Genomic DNA, 20,790 nt, shown 5'->3' on the forward strand with positions numbered 1-20,790 from the left:
TGAGCCTCTCTATGATTTTCTCAGCCTAGGTGATCATGCTGCCACTCCACTGGGGGTGGGGATGAGGGTGACGGGGGCCGGGGGGGCAAGAGATTGCTGCATCCTAACAGGCACTAGGTCTCAGAAACTTAAAGAACCACAGGGATCTCTCTCTCTCCCATCCCTCAGGCCCGGGAACACTATTTCTAATGAGAGTGGCCTAACAAACTCTTTCATTGTATACCAAGAAACTGTCCTTCCACAAATTCCTGTCTCTCTTTAAATCCCTTTACGTATATACTTCAAGGTCTCCAGAAGAAAGATATTTGATTAGCTTTAGAATTCCAATAAAGCATGCATGTTTAAAATTTAAAGACCAGGTAATGGGTATTAAGGAGGGCATGTGTTGGGATGAGCACTGGGTGCTATATGCAACTAATGAATCATTGAACACTGCGACAAAAACTTATGAGGTACTATATGCTGGCTAACTGAATACAATAAAAAAATTAAAGAGAAGCATTAAAAGAATAGAACTATAACTTTTAAAGCAGTAGAGGAGAAAAATAAATTTAAAAACCTAAACAGTCCAAATAAGGCAAGAGAAAGAAAAAAGAGGAGCAAAAAATGTAAGACAGGTAGAAAGCAGAAATAAAAACAGGACATAAATACAAACATATTGTAAATCATAATAAGGACAAAATTCTACACATCAATACTTAAAGCTAGATATTATCAGGTTGGATCTCCAAAATTACATTCAGCAACAAACTATTTACTAAAGATAAAATCAGACATTAAGATACAGAAAGGATGGGCGCCTGGGTGGCTCAGTGGATTAAAGCCTCTGCCTTTGGCTCAGGTCATGATCCCAGGGTCCTGGGATCGAGCCCCGCATTGGGCTCCCTGCTCAGCAGGGAGCCTGCTTCCCCCCTCTCTCTTGCCTGCCTCTCTGCCTACTTGTGATCTCTCTCTCTGTGTCAAATAAATAAATAAAATCTTAAAAAAAAAAAGATACAGAAAGGATGAAAGTAAAAGCTTGGGAAATAGATATTAGGCAGGTACTTTAGCTAATTGAACTTGAGACATAATAGACTTTAGGCATATACATTACTGTGGTACTAAAAGAGTCATTGTATAATTGTATAATGACTTCTAATTGATGAGGAATTGAAATAATTAAAATTATTAAAATATGGACCTAATAACATGAATTTAAAATATGTAAAGCAAAAAATTTAGCTAAAGGGAAATGAAAACTTTAGAATTGTAGTAGAAATTTTCATACACCTTGTCATTACTGGATGGATTAAACACGTAAATATCAGTATTAGAAGGTCTGGATATAACAATTAACAAGATTGACATATTAGAAACTATGATCTCTGTGTATAGTAGTAATAAGAAAATTCACATTCTCCTAAGCACATATGAATTATTTACAAAAAATTAAAAAGCATGTACTAGCTCAGAAAGTTTATATCAACATCAAACAATGAGTCTATGTGTGATTAAGTTATGCTGAATTATAAATCAATAAAATTCCATCCATTGGAAATTTTAAGCATTCTAAATACATCATGGTTTAAGAAATGAAAATGGTAATCAAACATTTAAAAGAGAATGATACTGAGACTATTTAAAAAAAATAAATCTTATAGCACTTAGCTAAAGTAGTACTTAGAGGAAAATTTATAGTATTGAATCCATGTTTTGGAAAGAACAGAGACAAAATTAACAAAATGACTGGTTTGAGAAGTTAGAAAATGTACAACAGAGCAATCTCTTTGGAAAAAGGACATTAGCGTAGTAGTAAGAAAGAAAGAATGGAGAAGAACAAACCACAAGCTGGCTCTCTGGAAAAAAAATAGAAAACCTTAAGAAATGAGCATTTGTCTAGAAATACACGAGGCATAGAAACTGATGCTAGAAAATGGGGAGTCAAGCCTATACCCATTGAAGAAAATGAATCAGAAGTTAAAATTCTACCCCCATACAAGTATCAGACACAGATGAATTTACAGATAATTTTTAAGAAAATAGAATACAGATAATCCCCAATGCACAGAAAAAATTAGAGAAGAGAAAAAGAAGAAAATGTGCTAATACATATAATGTTAAGAGATTACTATGACATTGATACTAAATTTAAGGAGGGAGAGAAAAAATAAAAATAATAGGATTTTAAATATATATGCATATGTAAATACATATGCACGTGTACATATATATATGTAAATATGTAAAATTAAAGAGGGAGAATGTTAAAAATAAAAACAATAGGATTTTAAATATAGATACATATGTAAATGTAAACTTACAAATGTAAATATGCGTATATGTGTAAAAATAAATATATGTATGTAAATAAAGTACTAATTCCATGAATCTAACAATGTAATTTATTAAATTGACATATACAAAACTGGCATGTCTCAAAAACATCATATTAAGTAAGCATAAATATAATTTTATCAATTTTATCAAATTAATGATTAAAGAAAATTATTTCTATAAATAGAGAGTAAAAGCCATATACATATACATGTAATGTAATGATATTGTTATATTGTTATGCATTGTTAACTGTGAAAGTTTAGAGATATTTTCTTTAAAATTGAGGTAGATGTTTTACATCATTTTTTTTTAAATCAACATTGTATTTAAAGTCCTAGGCATTTCCTCCATAAGTCAAGCAGAGAAAGTCAGTTATCATATGGTTTCACTTACTTGTGGAGCATAAGGAATAACATGGAGGACATTAGGAAAAGGAAAGGAAAAGTGATTTGGGGGAAATCAGAGAGGGAAAAAACCATGAAAGATGGTGGACTGAGGGTTTTGGAAGGGAGGGGGTTGGGGGTTGGGTGAGCCTGGTGGTGGGTATGAAGGAGGGCATGTATTGCATGGAGCACTGGGTGTGGTGCATAAACAATGAATCTTGGAACACTGAAAAAATAAAATAAAATAGAATAAAAAGTCCTAGGCAATGCAATAAAGCAAGAAAAATATAATATGTAAGGACTTATATAGATACAAGGAGAAACAAAATAATAGAAAATATTGGAATATAAAACACACACATATATATGTTTATTATATATACATCTATATGTATGTATGCATGTATGGTTGTTACATGGCAAAGTGAGTTTATAACTCTGTAAGGAAATGATCCATTGTTCCACAAATTAGAATGGGACAATTGGTAATGCATTTATAGAAAAAATGTGAAATAATACCCTATAAGAAATTATGTATAAATAGAACTTCCTGCTAGGATGAAGAAATAAATCATGTAGAAAAGTTTAAAAAGAAAATACCTTTTATAGAACATAGAAAAAATTGATTTTGCAAACAGCATATGTAATATTTCACAAGATATTTTAACAATACCTAGCAGCTGAAAATGCACACACATTTAACAAATCCACCTTGAGTTATATATTCTAGAAACCCTCACATGTGTACAAGGAAACTTGTGCAAGAGCGTTGACTATAACATTTATTACCAAAACAGCTAAACAATTTAAAATGTTATTTGATGAGAGAACAGATAAATACATTTGTCCTATGATCGCTGGAATATTAAACAGCAAATACAACATACTAGTTCTACAAGTATTGATATGATGAATCTCTAATACATTTTGATAAATAAGAAAATCAAGTTTCAAGTGATATAATATGATATAATTATAGAAATCAAAAATATAAAAATTAATATATGCTATACAGAGACATGTAATTTTGTAGTAATAGTTTAGCATGTTAAAGGAAGAACACACATGTAATTCAGGATATTTGTTTTCTCTTAGGAATGGATAATGTGGAATAAAATGAAAAGAATCAATTCAAGGCCCTCTCTAATACAGGTTTCCCCCGCTATCTGAAAGTTCGCTTTACACCACTTCACTTCTACTAAAGTCCTATCTGACTATCTGTTTTCACTAACAGAAAGAAATGTGAAGAGGGTTTTTGCTTTTAGTAAATGATAATTGCTTCTTCACTTTATAGCCTTTCAGTTTATGAAAGTTTTCATAGGAACACTCTTGTTTTTGGATAACAGGGAAACCCCTATTTATTTCTTAAAAACCTAAATTTTGAAACGAAGATGACAAAATGTTCATCTATCTGGTGGGTACAGAGGTGCCTCTGTACATTCATATGTCTTTGACATATTGTATAATCAAAATATCTTAAAGGCTTATGTTTTCAAATATATACAAGAATGTTAAACCAGCTTTTCAAAGAATTTTCAAGAATTATTAGACCATGAGAGTCATATTTGTTTCCTCAAATGTTCATTGACCCAAATTAAATTACAAATGCCATTGCTTCAGCCTTCCATTCAACCATACTCTTTTAGTGTTCTAGTAATCAGCAGGTTAAAAGAAGACAAGCTCCTTCCTGCAACAAGTATTCTCAGAGTTCCAACAAAATGTAACTTGTTATAAAACCCAAGCTGACAGGAAATGTGAACAAAGAACACTAAATTTATTTTAGGCACTGAGCATATGGGTCAATGCTTATTTGCATGACTGTCAACAAAACAATTCTCCTTTGTTGCTACTTATAACTTTCATGTATTTGCTGCCTTTGAATCAAATTGAATCTACCCTTAGTCAATCACCTTTCTTCTCTATCATTATCAATTAATATTTTTGAGCCCTCTGAACTGTTTCACTTTGTATTGAATTTTCCGATAATGAGATACCAAATTGAGTCCTCAGTATGTTTTAAAAACTTGATATAGATCTCATCTGTCGATGTCTTTAAGAGCAGTACAAGACTTGCTACTCTGCCTGGGTTCCTCAAGATTAATTCCGACCCTGTTCTTGCTTAAGTCACTCTGCAGCTGATCTGAGAGCACGAGCTTCCATCCTGGATTAGTTGAATATGCACCCTTAGGTTTGCCTCATCAGCTTTAAGGGTATTTGTTACCACAACAAGCATACAAACACTGAAGGGCCGAAAGATTTGGAGGCTGATTCGGAGGCTGAACATTTGGGGGGAAATTTCATGGCAAGTAGGATTTATGGATAATTTTACAAACACTATCTCTGCGTGCAATTCCAAATGCCGAATGCATAATTTTGTGCCGTGTTTCCTCTTCTTCAGTCCGTCAAGAACTACTGCCCACTGTCAAGTTTATATTCTGTCTCAATATGTCCCCATCTTATATTTTGGCTGAAGACTCTACAACACGTTCAGAGCCCTCATCCCGAACACAAATTCTCAACACTGTTTTCTGGCTCTATTTTTGCACATGTATATTTAGCAGAATGCCAAGCTATATAAATAGATCCTATCACCTAAACTGAGGTTATATTTTATTTTGGACTAAATATAGAAAGTTCCTGGCACATAAAAGTACTCAATTAAGGTTAGTGTAGCTGTTATTACTATTGTCGCTGTTCAGTTGTTAGTCAAACCTGAGAACATCATAAGGCCACTGACTTGTCAGCAAGAGGCAATTTTCAATTTCACTGTAAACTAAATTCATATGTACATTGTTTATTATGAGTTTTATTTTAGAAACAAATATTTAAAAACACATTTACTACCCCATAATAAAGAAATAAAAATAATAATTTTCAGAAGTTTGTTTTAATGCTTTTGTGCTACACAAAGACCTAAGCTCACCCATTTTAGATCTCCATAAAGATGGATACTACTCTCGTGCCAAAGGAATATTTGTGCAAAAAGAATACTTCTTGAGCCTGACCTGAGAAGTCTTTATACAGAAACATAAAGAGAACTAAGAAGGTCCTTAACCATGGTCTCAAGGTTTTTGGAAGGCCATTTAGGGCTCACCATCAAGAATAAAAGCTAAGGTTTCCATTTTTCTATCACCAGTAGTGGGTAAACCATGACTATAAGTAACTTGTAATACCTCTTGAGCCTTGTATCACATCGACTTTAAAACATATGTTACCTATTTGACTATTAGAAGTTAAAAGCTTTAAAACAAAAAAGTATATATATAGATATATAGGTATATGTATGACCTAAACAGGTGTGTGTGTGTGTGTGTGTGTGTGTGTGTGTGTGTGTTTATAGGGTGGTAAGGGTCGGGTTGTTGAGAAAGTTTTGTGGTCAGCCTTCTAGATAGAAAACTTCAGCAAAATGACAATGGCTTTCAAGAGAGAAAAGCAGTGGCAAAGGAAGAAAAGAAACAGCTGAAGAGTCAGTTTGCAATTGAGATAAGACTGAACCAACATGTTATGTTTGATTAAATTAAATTAGTTAACAAACTCCCAATGCTCAAAGGGTATGCATTGTTTTGGTTCCATGTATAGCTCCCCATTTCCAAAAATTCTTTGGTGTTTTCCCATATTTATGCATAGGTATGTATGTACATATGTGTGTGCATGTATACATATAGATATACATGATTGTGTGAATACATATGTGTATATATACATATGTGTGTATGTGTATGTGCATATATGTGTGTATCTTTATGTATATACATATATAATTTGAAAATATAAAAGTAAGATTACTCATGCATGCTACTCTATTTCATTTTTTACTTTATTTTGTTTATCCTTAAAGCAGCTTCTTAGGGGTACCTGGGTGGCTCAGTGAGTTAAGCACCTTCCTTTGGCTCAAGACATATCCTGGGGTTCTAGTATCAGGCCGCCACATCCCTCCCATTGGGCTCTCTGCTTTTCCCTCTCCCTCTGCCTCTCGCCCCCACTCATGCTCACTCTGTCTCTTTCTCAAATAAAAAAAATCCCAGTATTTTAAATTCTACATTAATAGTATATGGATAAAACTTAATTTATTAAAATTATTCATTATTGATTTATTAAATAGCATTTAAGGTGGGTTCACAGATAAAATACACAATACCTAGTTAAATTTGACTTTCAGGTAAACAAGGCACAATATTTTTAGCGTAAGTATATACCAAATATTACATGGGACATACTCATGAGGAAACTGTGACAATATATTCTGTATAGGTCTTAAAACTTGTTTTAAATCTTTGGAAATTTTATATAAAAATCATATCCACTTTGGTTTCAATTCACAATTTATTGATTGCTGCCAAAATGTAAGTAAAATGAAAGCAGGGATTTCTGTTTGTTTTGCCCAGTGCTATAGTCCAGTGTTTTCCAGAAAGGAGGCACTCATGAATATTTATGCAAATGAAATTACTGAAAGTGAAATTTTTTGTAGGAGTTTAAAATCCATTGTAGGGTCTTCTTCTTCTTCTTCTTCTTCTTCTTCTTCTTCTTCTTCTTCTTCTTCTTCTTCTTTTTTAAAGATTTTATTTATTTATTTAACAGAGGGAGAGAGAGGGAGAGAGAGAGAGAGAGACATCACAATTAGGCAGAGAGGCAGGCAGAGAGAGGGAGGAAGCAGGCTCCCCGCTGAGCAGAGAGCCCGATGAGGGGCTGGATCCCAGGACTGGGAGATCATGACCTGAGCTGAAGGCAGAGGCTTAACACACTGAGCCACCCAGGCACCCACATTGTAGGGTCTTCTATAAAGTATTTTAAATGCCTTAAACAGATGTTTCCTTCAAGGGAAAAAAATGAAACAATTCAATATTTATACAGAAGTAGAGAATCAAAAAAATGTCCAGAGTCCCAAACATTAGAGAGCTTTACAGTGTATTCTTAGGAAAGCAATCATTAAGGAATAATTGCAAAAGAAGGCAGCACTTCAGTATCTCATAGGATCATGAGAAACATAATGTACAAATTCAGAAGAAAGCATCTAGTTTTGGTTGGAGGGTGAGATAAACATCCACAGGGATTGGATTTCAAACAGGCCTTGCCACAGTGACAAATGCAATAGGTTTACAACTTGAAGACTTTCTCAGCAGGTTGAAGGAAGGCGTTTAATCTGGACAGCGCAAGGCATACTCAGGAGATGGAGTAAGATCCAACTTAGCTGAGATGTGAGGTATAAAGACAGAGCTAGTGGGAGATGAGGACGGAAGAAAAGGTGGGATGTGACAAAAATAATTATGTTCTAATTAACCAATTACAAGTGTGAGGATAATTATTGTCAGAAGGAATGAAATTCTACCTCTATTCATAAGTCATTGCCAACTTGATAGGTAAACCAGTCACTCCAGCCACTGGAATAAGTAAACATTCTTAGTTAAAAATTCATAGAAAAGAAAAAAAAAAAAAAACAGTGGGAGAAATGAGCTTTCATCAAGGAGGAACATCTTCCATTTTGTTGCCCTATTTTTGAATCGTGTCCTAAATCCACAGACAAGTGATATCCTCACCACGATGCCTCAGTGGCTTGTGTTTTAGTGTCAGCTACTTGGGAAATGTTTCCCTCGGCAACATAAGCTTAGGAAAGGTATATGGATTGATGTATTTAATTTGCATTCCACTCGTAACACAATATGGCCTTCTGTTTAAAAAAAAAAAAAACAAAAAACCACTGACACTGTGGGACATAATATTACTCTGTGGTATAAAGGCTATTGGTAGAGTACGGCAGTTTTAACTCAGAATGCCACAGCTTTTGTTAAACCATGCTTCATACTTCACCTCATTTTGATATACAGGATGGAAATAAAATTATATGTCAGCATTAGAGTTTTGCATTAAGTTGTAGATTTTTTTTTTTTGCCCCCATCCTATCTTTCTGCAAAGGGGATAGATTTGTAGAGGACAGCATTTTTCTCATTTGTGACATATCTGCGCAAATACAATATATAATTTTCTGCAAGAATATTGTTCCTTGTGAGGAAAAAAAATAATGCCCTGGGTTATTATTTCAACTCGCAAGTCTGGATGCTGTACTTTGATATTATTTATTTGAAGTTTATGTAGCATATATTACTTGAAATTTGAAAGCTGCTTTATTAATTCTAACAGTCAGAGCATTCGAAGCTAAGAAAAGCTGTCCTTCCACTTAGTTTAATGCTCAAGCACAAAATTATTAAAAAACATCATGTGCACAAAACGCAGCAGTAAGCTGATTTGTGTGCACAAGAGGGCTGTTTGTCCTCAAAAGTACATTCTTAAATAAGAAGAGAGTTGGAAAGAAAAGGCAAACAGCACCTTGAAGTAAAAGAACAGGAGCAGATGTCCTTTAGCTGTGTGTTTTATTGATTTATAAACACTCAGTTGGGCTCCCTCATCTCTGCAGAGTAATTTAGATATGGGAAAATATCTGTGAAATATATTGATTGTGTTATTGATTGAAAAGCCAATTGCTGTTGCACTCCTGTTTTACCATTTAAGTCCTGACACATTTTGACATATGAGCCAGCTGTGACTACTGCCTCGATTCTGCACTAAGATAATGTGAAAGCTGTCATAACCACTTCTCCGTCAGCCTTGAGGATTTACAGCAGGTTGGTGCTGTTATTTAGCTTCCTCTTTAACTACCTGAATAATGAGAATTTGTTAAAGCCTTTACTCCAGTGTGTTCTTGTGTGTCTGCCTTGGGTGTGTCCATATCTGCGCCCAGACCCCGACTGGGTTTTGTTTCATTTAGCGAACGGATACTTGATGAATTAAAAAGAAAAAAAGTAAGGAAACAACTTCACAGGATCTCCAGATTGAAGCGAGGCACATGGAAATGACTGACTCTGTGCAAATGGTTTTTCACTTTCTCTGGGAAAATTTGATTTCAGAACATTTCTCTGTAATTTTCACTTGTCAGATTGGTTTCTACCCAGCAGCGACAGAGAAATAATGGGGGATGGGGTGGAGGCCCATTCCTATTTCCAGATTGGTTATTTGTTGGAGATATTAATTGAAAGAAAAATAAAGATAATTTACACAAAAATGATGCAATATCTTTGATTTGAAAAGAAAAATACATCAGCTTCTAAACCTACCCGTTAAAGCTCATAAAAATTCATAAAAGCATATCTCCACAAAGTACACTTTAAAAAAATCTAAATTTTAGGACAGACCTCATTAAATGATTGAAACTACAAATACTGTTTCCTGGTTCTGGTTACATAATCATAATGCACGACGGAAACTCCTCTAAATCACCCTTTTGATGCATATAGTCAATATGGACCTTTTCCAAATAAGGCTGTTTAAATGTATACTATACATTATTAAAGCTGGTGTCCATAATATTCCTCTTATATTCTGATGCATCTTCTCGTTGTCACACAATCTCTCTGATTAATCACAAGCAGCATGATGATTCGTCCTTTCCTAGTTTATTTAAAAGCACCCTTCAATTTATGTAAACCAGTGAAACAGGTCCATTGTAAGGAGCAGTGCTGATGTAAGTAGCCTGGGAACAATGCTCCATATTATAAGGATGGGCAGCAAGACGACTCCTCTGGGAAATGAAAATGTTCATTTAACAATATGAATGGCACACCATTCTGGCAAATGACTGACATATCAGCAGTGTTAAGCATTAGACTTGTGATTGATTTGGAGCCAACTTCGAAAAATCCAACATTTCTTTCCGATGTACAGGCTTCCTACACTGTGGAATCTTTGAGAAGTGTATCTCGGCACCTCAATATCATGCTCCAAAGCCGATTTCACCTTCATGAGAAATTTCAGGCAGGCTTTATGTAAATTAAGGAAATATCATGTAGATTGCGACGAGGTAAAAATCTGCAGTCCAAACACGAGACTGGTTGAGAATATGACGCCAGAGAAGGGGATGCAAGAGGTGGACGAACAACCTTTTGAGGCAGGATGGTGTATAATCCGCACTGTGCAGACCCTCCCTGAGAGGCTGGAGTAGCCATTCATTCCTTCTAACTGCCTGCTTCCCCCTTACCTTGGGGGTAGGATTGCAGTAAGATCCTGAAGAAGCTGTGGGAGAATTTGTTCTTGAACCTTCTTGTGCAAAACCTTTGCCCAGGTAATGTGTTGAAAATGTACATTCCTGGTCTCCCCTGGAGAGCTTCTGGTTAGTGGATTTATTTATTTGAGAGAGAGAGAGAATGAGAGGGGGTAGGGCCAGAGGGAGAAGCAGGCTCCCCACTGAGTGCAGAGCCCCATGTGGGACTCAATCCTGGGACTCCAGGATCATGACCTGAGCCAAAGGCAGTCACTTATCCAACTGAGTCACCCAGGCAACCTAGGTTAGCAGGTCTAGAATAAAGCACAAGAATCTGGTTTCATTAACAATCCTTTTTTGAGTATAGTTGATACACAATGTTACATTAGTTTCAGGTGTGCAATGTAGTGATTCCACAAGTCCATGGGTTATGCTCCCCACGGGCGTAGCTACCTTCTGTCACCTGCGTCGCTATTACAGTATCACTCACTATGTTCTCCATGCTGTGCCTTTTATCTACATGACGGATTCATTCCTTAACCAGAAACCTGTATCTCCCACTCCCCTTCACCCATTTTTCCCCCGCCCCCCAATCAGTTTGTTCTCTGTATTTATAGGTCTGACTTCAGCTTTCTGTTTGTTTTGTTTTTTAGGTTCTACATATAAGTGCAATCATAAGATTTTCCTTCCTCTGACCGACTTACTGCACTTAGTATTATACTCCCTAGGTTCATCCATGTTGTGGCAAATGGCAAGATCTCATCTTTCCTTATGGCTGATATTCCATTGTATCTATATGTCACATCTTTTTTATCCATTCATTTATCGATGGACATTTGGATCCCTTCCATAATTTGACTTTTGTAACTAATGCTGCATAAACACAGGGGTGCATAAATCTTTTCAAATTAGTGTTGTGGTTTTAAGGTAAGTATCTAGTAGTTGGTGAGGGTGTGAAGCAAACAGCATCCTCTTCCACTCTTAGTAGAAATGTAAGTTGGTATAACCACTGTGGAAAACAGCATGGAGATTCCTCAAAAAATTAAAAATAGAAATATCATAGGATCCAAAGTAAACTTTTAAATTTGAACTAATCTGACACTTGTAGAAGACTCATAAAATTGCACAGAGTCCATTATTCCCCTCATTCCACTTCCTCCAGTATCAACATTTTATATAAAATTAGTATAAAATTTAACATGAGAAAATTGCCATTGGTACAATATTATTAACCAATAAACAAACCTCATTTGAATGTCACCAGTTTTTACATCTATGTCTTTTTCTTCCAGATTCCCACATTGCTTTTAGTTACATATCTTTAGTTTCCTCTGGTCTGTAAGTGTCCCTTAGGCTCTGGTATCAGTCAATTTGCAAAGAAAATTACAAGAAACACTCACTAGATGGTCACTAAGGTTCATAAATCTCCTACAAACATTAGCTGTTAATTTTTTTCCAAGGGGAATATAAGAAAGAATTCGAAAACTAAAGCTGAAATATGAAGTGAGCAGACAAAATCTCCAAGAAACCTCCAAGACTAGTCTATGCCTTTGTACTTTTGTCCCCCTCAGTATTGTTTGTCATGTTTTGTAGTTGATTTCACTTGTATTCAATGTTGGCCCTGCAGTTCAACCAACTGTCATTTCCTAGACCCTCGCTACTCAGTTTGGTCTGTGCCACCTGCTATAATTGCAGAATCTCAGACCCCACTCCAAGCACCAGGCCTGCTAAATCAGGATCTACATTTTAGCCAGACTTGAAGGTGACTTGTTTGCCCAGTAGTGTTTGAGAAGCATGGAATTTGAAGATCTCTGTTATATGCAGAGACTGAAAGGGTAAATTCCCTGGAGTCCCTCTGTATTACTCTTCATTTTGAAACTACCACTACTATTGTTTCTAGGGGCTGGCTGCAGTTGTCTCAGGTACATATGAGTTCCCTTTGTTTCTCTTTCCCCTTTCTCATCCTTGGTATAAATCTTACCATATCCTTTTATTTGAGACCTGCTTTGTATTCCATATGTACGTTACACTGGGTGGGCTGGCATTAGGCTGGGCAGTATTCCACTGACGTTATATTTCTGCATTACAGGCATATTTGATGTACTATTCTAACATTTCATGAGTTGGCTTATTCAGAGGGTTCATATAAAATAGATTTTGTACAAAACATTCTGTGCACTTTGCCAGTGTCTCAACGCTCCAGTCCTATGTGCATCTCTCAAATTTATTACTGACTTTCTGGATAAGCTTGGACAAGTAATTATCCTTCCTGCTCCTTGTTTTCCAACTATAAAATGGAGAGCCTAACATTGCTATGAAATGTTAGTTCCCAGGGGGATCTGAGATAGCATTGAGTTCATACCGCAAAATTAAACTTGTAGAAAATTGAGAAACAGTAAGGGTATGACTTATAGAAGGTCAACAGTCCATTATTAGGGGAGAGGAAAAAAAATGCCAGACTCCAGGTCTTCTAACTATAGCCCAGAGCTTCTCCTCACACCCTCTTCCCCAACATAATGACTCATCTACACTTTCCATATTTTCTCAGAAGAGAAGGGATCCTTCTTTGCCTTTCCAAGGCAAACATTCCCACTCCTCCAACCTTAATCTCTTCATGTCTTTCTTCTCTACCCATAAAATATGTCAAGTATTTTTTCTCATTTAATAAATGACAGCAATAATATCGTAGTAAAGACACTTTCTGCCACATATCAGTCATATTACCGCATTTTCCATTTTGTCTCAAAATCACCTGAATACCTCTGCTTCCTCAATATCTAATTACTCTTCATGCCATCTTATTCCTTAAATCATCTACTGACACATCACTCATTGATAGCAACAATAATCTACACATGTCCAAATTCAAAGGACTTTGTTCATTTTTCATCCTTTCTCACCTCTCCGAAGTCTTTATTAACCATATCCTGCTTCTCAAATCTGTGATCTCCTTGGCCCTTCTAGCATCCCTTTCTCCTTGGTTCTTAGATCTTTCCATCTGTCTCTCACACAGGCTCATAGTGGTAGGGACCCACTTAAATGTCCTTTTACATCTGGCTACATTATTTATTGTCTCACATTCTTAACCCCTACTACATTTTTCCAAGGTGGTTATCTTAGTCTGTGGGCAGGTATTGAATTATTGGTATTTGCTTCTCTCACCCTTTTTGTCTGCTCAGTGGAAATGGATTTGAGCCCTTTGCCAGCCAGCATAAGATGAAGCTTTGTCTGTAGAGGGCACTTGAGTGACGTTTAAGGAGGAGAGTTTTTCTTTCTGGCTCTGGTGCTCATAGGGCAGCTTCCGTAACGCAGATGTCTTGGCCAGTATCCAGCTTCTACAGTGCACTCAACTTTCCTAGGGCCAAGTGCCTGCAGTGTGGGGGCTTTTTGGGGGGGGGGGGGTTGGGGGTGGGAGGTGGCAAGAAAAACAATTTCCTGTAGCACATGCACATTCGTCAGTACCAGGTTTCCTCAATACAAATGTCTTCTGCAGTGTCCCATTCCTGTGATGTATGGTAGCCAGTAGTACCTAGCAGCCAGCCACTTCCCCCACCAAGCTTCTTAGATATTTTTGGATTGGGGTGTCTCTAATGAGGGACTTCCCGGTGGACAGCTTTCCCTAGCCTCCTATGGGCAGATTTCAGAAATGTTCCACTGGTTTGGTACCACAGTGACTTCTCTGACATTCAGTGAACCAGAGCTGTGACTTCTCTAAGATCCTGATTTAAGCCCTGAAGGAAATCTCCTTCAGGTGCTCTTGCTCAGCCCCTATAGGAGGTGCCTTCTCCTTATAGCTGTTATTTCTATATTTTTTAAGAATTTTCTTTCTTTCTGGTCAATTCTTTATTATTATAAACCCTGGTTATAATTAATGATTCCTTATATGAAACTTTACCTGTTTACATTACTGAGGGGTTTCCTTCTCCCTTTTGGTCCCAGAAATGATATGGCTTTCCCAATGTGATATAATCTAGGCTCCCCAGAGAGCACTGCCTTAGATGAAGTCTTAAGTGCTACTACTATTCATGAGGCACCGCCTGGGTGGCTCAGTGGGTTAATCATCTGCCTTTGGCTCAGGTCATGATCTCAGGGTCCTGGGATCAAGCCCCACATAGGGTTCTCTGCTCAGCAGGGAGCCTGCTTCCCCTTCTCTCTGCCTGCCTCCCTGCCTACTTGTGATCTCTCTACCAAATAAATAAATAAAATCTTTTAAAAAAGAAAAAAATAGCTATTACTATTCTATCAGAACATAGACTCTCAATGAAGTTAGAATGGATAAAGAAGAAGTGACATATGGTAGGAAGGAGAAGCAAGATGAGGGGCTCGGAACTAAGCTGGAGGCCCCCATTGTTAACAAGTGTAATTGTTGGATGGATTACATTGGGCCAAGTTCTGTGAGTCCATGTGAACTAGCAGAAGGCCATTTTGAGGAAGAGGAGAACATAATTTATGTACTGGCTCTTGGTTTCCATTAATCACAGTTTTACTGCAGCAGTGCATTAAGTCTCCTCTACTTACAGTTTGTGCATACAGCGAGGCCAAGGAGATCTCTCCAGTGGCTCACGGCATAGTTGCAAAAGGGGTGTCTTGAGACAAAAGGAAAATCATACAAGGTGTGGACATGAGGTGTAGTCCTGCACAAAGACGGTCAGCATCTATGCAGTACTGATCACAGCAGCAGTGGCTTGGACAGCAATGGGGGTAAGTAGCTGAGAGTCACAGAGATGGATAAGAATGAGCAGGATAAGAATGAGAGGGTATGAGGAGGCATCTAAATCCCTGACACAGGATCTGATTCATGCCCATGACTGAAACAACACTCTACATGCAGCTGAATCTCAAGTCTCTTTCCCAGACACCCTCCCTCCTGAGAACCACGCTATACTTCCAAATGCTTAACCAACATACATGCATGCATATCTTGCAAGTTCCTCAAATTGAACATGTGCCAAGCTGAATTCAACTTAATATTTTCAGAACATCCTCTGTCTTCATAAAGAGGGACAGCATTCATTTTTATAGTCCTTTAAGATGGAAACTTGGATTCTCCTCTGGATCTTACCCACTCTTTTACAGACTTCAATTTAACTGCCCACCAAATATTTTTGCATTTTTTTAGAAGGGTTTTCAATTCTGACTTCTAGTCTTATCTCCAATGCAATAGGCTTACTCCAAGTCTGTCCTCATCTCAAATTATTGCAAAGGTGTCCTGTCATAGTCTTTCTCTAATTCCTTCACATGATGATTATCTTAAAAAAAAAAAAAAAAAAAAGATTGTGTTACTTCTTCACATTAAAACCACCCGTGGCTGTCCACTGGCTGCAAAATAAAATCCAAATTCCTGAGCTTAGCATACAAAGCCATTCACAATACAAAGACACCCAATGGCCTGTCCCTAACGCCACACCTTCTCCTTCCTCCCGTTCACTCCTGGAACCAGCCATGTGTTTTTCATACACTAGTCTCCCCTGCAACTTGCCCGTGGCATTCCCAAAATTTGCATGTTTCTAGACGTATGCAAATGTTCATCCTACTGATGAGAACGGGAAAAATCTCTACCTCTCAGGTCAAATGTCACCACTTCAGTAACTTTCTTGGAAGTAGTTAACTGTCTTATTCCCTGAGCTCCCACAGCACCTTCCCTTTCCATTCTCTAAGAATTTTCATGTTTTATTATAATTTATTTGTTTTTACACCTGTATTACCACTATATTATGATTTCCTAAAGTGCGGGGACCATGTATTATTCATTCTTGCATCTCCAGCACTCAGCATAGTACTTGTGCCTAAACTGCCTAATAAATATGTGTTGAATGGAATTTAAATGAAACCATAGGTGTTAAAAAAAAAAGTGTGTATGTATAGTATTGTGATCAGCAAAGAAGCGTTTCGCTGTAGCATGATGTACATCTAATTTTATACTTAGAAAGATTCCATGTTAATGCCATAGACACTTTGTCAACCATCCAAAAAGCAGCAGAGCTTTTCGCCAATGAGCAATGACAGTGGATGTTGACAGTTTACTTCAGTACATTATATGGCACTCAACCAAAATTGAACAGCAAGAAAAGATGGAAAGAAAATGACTATTTTCTAGGCCTCCATCACTGCATGTAGGACTAAATGGATTTCATGATGCTCATGTGCCTTGGTTTGCATCAGTCTTGTGTGTAAATCAAATTGATCGTCCTGAGTTGTTTGGCCCAGGACTGTCATTCTAAGGTCCACAGTCCTACAGTGCTATATTACACTCTATTATTGTATACTACATCACAGCATGCTGTATCTATTACAGTCACCTCGTGTGGAATTACCTCTTACAAAAGGATGGAACACACCCTAAATTATAATGGCCTCATCACTTGTACTAGCTTTAATAGAAGAAGCCCTTTTAGCAACCATGTTATTACCTCTGGCATGATGAGAGGAGAGGTAATAATTCATTCCAAGACTAAAATGCTTTCCTAGAAAAAAAATAAATCTAGATATTTTAAGATATTTAAGATTAGCTGGACAATTTAGAGAACCATGCTGGGAAGCTTTCCCCAGAGAGTTATAGGCTTCTCTGGATGATGCTAGAGCTGGAGTTAACTTTCAGACTGATCTGGGGACAAGGAGACTTCAGTCTTCATCAGATCTTTGCATTGGGTATAAAGACACAAAAGGTCTTGTTTTTTTCTTAGAAGTTTTATATTTTCCTGGCCCAAAAATGTACGTCAATCTATGCCTGACTACTTGGACCTCATATCATGTTCATATAGACTGTAGAAGTTTATTTCTGCTCTATCAGGAATAATTATGATTCCTCATCCATGGCCTTATCTTTATTTTGTAGATCAGGTAATCATCACAGACGCTCATTTTTCTTTCCTTGCTTTGGCTGGACAAAGCTTGGAGTGAAGTTTGCGGCCTATATTTAGCAAGTACATAAGTCTTTATGTACTGAATATTTTATACTAACCTTCATCCCAAATTCATCTTAATTTCCTCCTCTTTCTGTTATTCTCTTTCTATTTTCACTTAATTTAATCTATTTTAGCATGCCAACATACCTATTATTTTAAAACTGGATTGATTCATTTTTAGGAACAAGGTGAGACATCAATAAATAAATGCAGAAATAAAACTATTCCTTCTAATGAATTACATAATTTTTACTCTTCATCCCTGACTATTTGTTGGGCTTCATATATCAGCAGAACTACATGAAAGAAGTATCAAATATTCCACTGCCCTGTTTCTTAATGTATTAGCATAACCCAGGAAAATATCTCTTTATAATTTAAATCACTGTTCCTGTGTTCCATCCCTGGGAATTCTGGTTCAAGCTTAGCAGGGGACCCATTTATCTATATTTTTTGGACATCTCAGCAGAGGACTCTGACATATACCCCACTTTAAAAAATGAATAATTGGAGAAAATAGGATGAATCATCTTTTCAAAGTGAAAAAGGAGGTGGTGTAAACTTGTGTATATATATTTATGATAGATATATAGATAGGTAATAGATACATAGATAGGAATTTGTCCAATAAAACAAGAAGAAATGGGAAAAAAGAAACATAAAGGCTAGAGACAAATGTTAATTAAAATCACAGACAGGGCTGTAGACATTGTTGTATGGTAGAAGCATGTTAGGTTATTAAGACGTGGGAAAGACTTCTGAAAAACAGTTACTTCACCCCTCCATTTTCAGGCCATCATGATAGGTCTATAAATACTATGTGTGAGCACTTTCCAGATGCTAAGGACCATAAGAAGTACTTTATAACCTGTACCTAATTTCATCTTGGGATAACCCTTCGATATAAATATGAGCACCCCCATTTTTTGCACTAGCAAACTGAGATCTATCAAGGTTGAACATTTGGTTACAGTCACACATGGGTATCGAAGTGACAGGACCTAGACATAGATCTGTAGCTTCTCACTCCCAAACCCGTGTGTTTGCTTACCGTGTTTGGTCTTGCTTCTTCAACATATTTGGTTTTTTCCTGATAGAGTCTGGGTAAAGCAAAGTGAACATATCTATCCTTTCCTAACTTCAAATCCTGTGCAACAATCACTTAAATATATATAAGAATTTCAATGACCATACTTGAAGTTGGGAAAATTTAGGTAAACACTGGCCTATGAATGAGGTCAGGGGCCATTAAGGTTTCTCAGGTTTAAATATTCTGAGATGTTATTTAAATAAACTAATTGGGTAGTTTTTTTGAGATTAATGGAGCATATGCTGGGATTCATTTGAACTTAGATTCATTAACCCCTGCTCCACTGATTTTTACTCAGTATATCTAACAAGAGAGAATTAAACCTTTGAAAGCAATGGTGCATATAAGATTATATTCCATATAGTAAAAATCTCCACTTCAGTTTGTTGTGGGTTGTTTTTCCCAAGTGTCCTTTCTATATGGATTATGGTGTGCATTTGGTCTCATAACTTTTGTACTAATTAGATTTGGATTTATTTTATTTTAGAAATATTTAAGAAGGAATACCGTGTATCTGGAACATTCCATGTCTTATGCATTTGGTAAATTAGTTTGCAATACTTTTAATTCTATAGTTAGCAGATATTTATTTTTAAAATACAGTAACTAGTTTGCTTTTTTGAAGGTGGCTATCCAAGATCTTTAATTATTTATCTTCTTTGGCTTATTTTGAAAGAAATTGTATATTTTGTAGTCATGAATAAATATTTTGACAACATATACATTTTTAGTATTCTTTTAAAATGAAAAGGTATCTCAATCTTGTAGTCTTTAATGTTAAAACTGAAACTGTGGGCACAGTGTACTTGAATTGAATAGGTCCCAGATTTTCAATTCTATTCATCCAGCTTCCCTTGAACATGTGGGGAATTTGACTGTCAACTTTGTGCTGCCTTTTAACAGGAAATCAACTGAGATTTGAATTCCATAATTTATGTTGGGTCTCTGAATGTTCTAGTTGTGCTGGAAAGATCATATAAAATCAGAATAAGATAAGTCCATTGAAAGGGAATGTGATACAGACAAAGATGATATTAAAGGTAATCAGAGCAACTGGCTAATATGAGATACTCTTGTAATTTTAGATACCTTGTATCGAACATAAATATGGTAATAGATGTTGGACAAAGTACTATGGCTAGTACTTGTTACTCAAGTGCATGGAGTATTTTATCAAATTTACTAGTTTTAGAAAGTGTGCGTCCTGGCATCAAAACATCTCTGTGAATCTCCCTTCTCATCTCTGCCCACTAGTTAATAAAAATAGGTACTATTTTTTAAGTGCCCATCTTGGGCCAAACATTGTGTTTTAAATACTCAATACACATTCTAATATAATCTTCATAACTAGTCTACGAACTGATTTTTTTTTTCCTCCTGTGATGACAATGAAGAATCTGAGGCTCAGAGAGATAAATCCACTTGCCTTAGATTAAAGACCTGGTAAATAATGATTTCAGCTCAGGATTCAAATTTCAAGGCTCACACCCTTGATCTCTGCTATATTGTTTCTCTCCTCTTTGCCTCCCAAACAGAATCCTTGTTTGTCAATAGATATGAGACCAACACCCTTATATTCCTGCATCCACCCTTCTACTGATTTTATTGATGGATTATTTTTAAGAATTTCAACTCTTGCAGATAAATCTATTCTCCAGATTGGAAGGAGTTCATCCATTCTTGCGTGTTCCATTAGCAGAAAAGTAGGTTTGTTTCGCAGTCTAGTGTTAAGATTACCTTGAAATATGAAAGATCTCTATTTCTCACATGGGTGTAGAAATCCATGGAAAAGGCAGTAATGTCATTTTGGCAGTGTATCATCCTGAATCAGAAACTAAAGCATGCAAACTGAAATTGATTTGTAACAGGTACCTTATTAGAAGCAAACATCAAGAAAACTAGAATCAATGTTGAAACAAAAATTTGTCTTGTAAGCAATCCTGAGTGAAATGTGTTGACACAGCATCACATTCTGTAGCCCCATTTTTGCATGCTTTTCAAAGCACAGCTATCTCAGGCTGAGGGAGATGAATAATTGACTGATCACTGCATAATTCAACATAGTGT

Source organism: Lutra lutra, chromosome 3 (genome assembly GCF_902655055.1).
Source record: "Lutra lutra chromosome 3, mLutLut1.2, whole genome shotgun sequence".
NCBI lineage: Eukaryota > Metazoa > Chordata > Mammalia > Carnivora > Mustelidae > Lutra > Lutra lutra.